We start from the raw sequence: 3873 nt of genomic DNA, 5'->3' as shown, positions 1-3873 counted from the left end.
GATTATTCCTTTGAGCAGAATGAAGTAGCCCTCTTTATGTCTTCTGATTAGTTTTAGTTTGAAGTCTATTTTGTCAAATATTAGAATTTCAATGTCTGTTTTTTTCTTAGTACCATTTGCTTGGTATAATTTTTTCAGTCCTTTCATCTTAAGGTAGTGTCTGTCCTTGAAAGTGTGATGAGTTTCTTGCAGACAACAAAAAGATGGGTTTTGTTTCTTAATCCATTCACCTAGTCTGTGTCTTTTGGCTGGGGAGTTCAGTCCATTAACATTTAAAGTTATTAGTAAAAGATGTGTATTGAATCCTGTCATTTTTTATTTCTGTTCGCATTCTTGATATAGCTGTACTTTTCCACAGTTACACCTTCATTGAATTTCTTTCCACAACCCCTTTGGTATAGTCATTCCTTTCTTCAGCTCTTTGTATTGCTTCCAGAACTCTCTGAATAGCTGGTTCTGTGGACATGAATTCCTTCAGCCTATTTATGTCAAGGAAGATTTTTTTTCCCCCTTCAACTATAATAGACATTTTGGCTGGATATTGCAATCTGGGTTGGCATCTGTGGCCATTTCAAACTGGGAATGCTTTGGTCCAGGCTCTTCTGGCTTTCATAGTTTGCACTGAAAAGTCATCTGTAATCCTAGTGGGTTTTCCTTTATATGTGACTTGTTGTTTCTCTTTTGAAATTTTCAGTATCGTCTCTTAGTTCTGTGTGTTTAGTGTTTTTACTATAATGTGCCGTGGAGAGTTTCTTTTCTGGTCCTGTCTGTTTGGTGTTCTATATGCTTCTTGTATTTGTATGGGCATGTCTTTCTTTAATTTTGGGAAATTTTCTTCCATGATTCTGTTGGAGATCTGGTCCATGCCATTATCTTGGGATTCTTCTCCTTCCTGTATTCCTATGATTCATAAGTTTGATCTTTGTATGGTGTCACATAATTCCTGCATATTCCATTCTTGTGCTTTCTTAAAATTTTCATAATCATTGCTTGAGTGATCTAGTTCATCTACTTTATCTTCCAGTCTTGATACTCTGTTTTCTATTTCAATCATCCTATTGGTGAGGCTTTCTCCTGTTGTTTCTAATTGGCTTACTGAGTGTTTCACTTTCTTCTGCATTTCAGCTTGAGTAGTCTTCAATATTTCTGGCTCTTTTCTGAATTCATTCAGAAATTTATCCCTATCTTCCTTCAATTCTTTGAGTTCTTAATTTGTGTGTTCTTTAAATTCGCTGAATTCTTTTATCATGTTTATAATTGTTCTTTTGAGTTCCATGTCCTGCATTATCTCTAGGGAGTTCTCATTGTACTCCTCCAGAGGACTATTGGTATTTGGTGGGGATATGTTATTTTGGTTTTTCATGTTATTATTTTTTCTCTGTGATTTTGACATGTGAATTTCTTTTGTAGTTTCCTATTCTTGTGTGAGACACAAGCCTTCAAGTTTAGGTCTGCTTCTTTTTGTAAGCTTTATGCATTTTGTGGTTTACTTTATGGGCATGAAAAGCTGGTTCCTCTAAGCTTCCAGTTCTCTCTTTTGATTTTATATTGGAGAGGCCAGATTTGTCTTCAGGAGTTCCCACATAGGGGCCCAATTTAGATGAGAGTCAGATGTTCTCAGACTTTATCCTATGGTCTGGATCCCTCCAGGAAAGATATTGTCCTCAGGAATTTGCAGGTTGGACTGGCCTGGGAGCAGGGCCCAGGAAAGATGCTGGTCTCAGGCAGCTGGTCTCCGTGCCACCCAGAGATGCAAAGGGAGATGGAGGTGGGAAGAGGCCCCAAGGGCTCCTGGGGACTGCAGGGAGGAACTGGGTTGGTCTGGATGCAAAGGATCAGGAAGCCAAAAGGTCAGCCCCGGTGTCAAGGAAAGAGGCTGGCAGCCCAGGGAAGCAGAGGGAGGTGAGGGGGGACCAGGCCCAGAGGGCTCCTGGGACTGCTAGAAGGAACTGGGTTGATCTGGATGCAAAGGATCAGGAAGTGGTGGTGGTTCCCCCAGTGTCCAGGGCACCAAGATAAGGAATGAGACAGGACCCAGGCTAGGAGGAGAGACCTGGGTTGGACATGGGAGGGTGAATTAGGCTGGGGGAGTCAAGGTGTGGAGGGTGCAATGGACTTACCCAGGAGAGTGTCCCCGGATCGTGCAGGCCCAGGGAAGCAGAACACACTTTTTGTCTTTTATGGTTGTGAGCCTGAGCCTTTAATGGCTGTGCCAGCTCTCCAGCCCAAGTACCACACCTTTTAAAAGCAGTCACACATATTTTAATTAGGCATGGCAAAAATAAAAATAATGAAAAATAATAATTTTAAAATAAAAATAATAAAAAATAAAAAATAATAACTTCAATGCTCAATTAAACTGAATGAAAAAAGAAATCGCTCTGCTAGGTCACCCAATGAGTACAATATCAGATATAAAAAATTGGTTCTGATAATGTAAGGCTAAATAAAACTTTACATTCATATATTTTACAATCATATATTTTACATTTCAAAGAGATATGGGGGAGGGTTTTGAATGTTCTTAAAATTAAAAAAATATGATTAATGTCTAAGATGATATGGCAACAGCCCTGATATGACCTTTATATAACACGTAACTATGTTACAACATCAGCTAGTACTTCATAAATCCGCATAATCATATGTCAACTAAAATGAAACTCATAACTGATATATTCATTCTCAGGTCAAGATAGTTTCACACAAATATTTTAATGAGAATCAATAGCGTAGCTTGAGAATAACTTCCAAAAAAACAGAAAGGAAGAAATGCTGTCCAACACATTTTGTGAGATCAGTATTACTCTGAAGCAAGTTTAGACATAAACTTTATTATGAAAAATACAATTATATATTATAAACACCACAAATGTAGATATATCACAAATACCAGAATACTACTAAATAGAATTCATCTATATATGCAAAGAATTATAAAACATTATCATAATTTCAATAGGCTGATTCGTACTTGAAAATTGAGTCCTTGGTTAGGACACCTATATTAAACCTCACCCACCCATGGTTCAGGGACCACTGCAAAAGAGGGGGCAGAAAGATTGTAAGAGCCAGGGTTGGCCTATGAACATAGGGAAACAGAGGCTTTCAGGCCACTGGAAACTTGCTTATGTGAATTTGCAACAATGATGGCGTCGAGCACAAGATCCATGCCAACTAATCAGACAAGGGCCCAGAGTGGAGCAAAGGGAATGGGCTACAGGCTGGCCCTAGTCTGGGAACTGTTGGAGATTGATTACTGCTGGTGAGGGAGAGTAGCCTTTCCTTAAGATCTCTAGATGGGCTGACTAGACTCCAGTGGATGAACTTGCACTGAAGGACATCTGTGTACAAATGCTTGACAGGATGAGACTTAACATGTACAACAGAATGCATGAGGCCTGGTGTGGGGGGTTAGATGAGGGAGAGGGCCTAAATTTAATTAAGAACTGTTGTATCAAATGTTCAAAAGCTCAATAAAAATAATTTAAAAATAAATAAATTGCATCATTAAATTGTGCATTTGATATCTATCAGATTTTGGAATGTGAGACCTTATCACTGTAAATTTTCCTCACAGGACTGCCTTCGCTGTCTCACAGAGGCTCTACTTTGTTATGTTCCTATCCTTTATCTCCAGGAATTTTTTTTTGTTAATTTTTTTTCTTTTTTCTAAAGGTCTATATCAGTGTGTCTGTCCTTTTTTTTTATTTTAAATTTTTGTTCTATTGTTTATTTTTATGATACAATTAAATTTATGTATTATGCTGGCCTCTATAAGTCAAACAAAAGCAATATTATTTTAGTTTCATTTTATTTTGAATTGTGTGTGTGTGTGTGTGTGTGTGTGTGTGTGTGTGTGTGGTGGGTATG

This window comes from Nannospalax galili, unplaced genomic scaffold, assembly GCF_000622305.1.
Source record: "Nannospalax galili isolate Female #2095 unplaced genomic scaffold, S.galili_v1.0 scaffold748, whole genome shotgun sequence".
In the NCBI taxonomy this organism is placed as follows: domain Eukaryota; kingdom Metazoa; phylum Chordata; class Mammalia; order Rodentia; family Spalacidae; genus Nannospalax; species Nannospalax galili.
The sequence above is the reverse complement of the archived record's forward strand: the minus strand, read 5'-3'. Positions refer to the sequence as shown.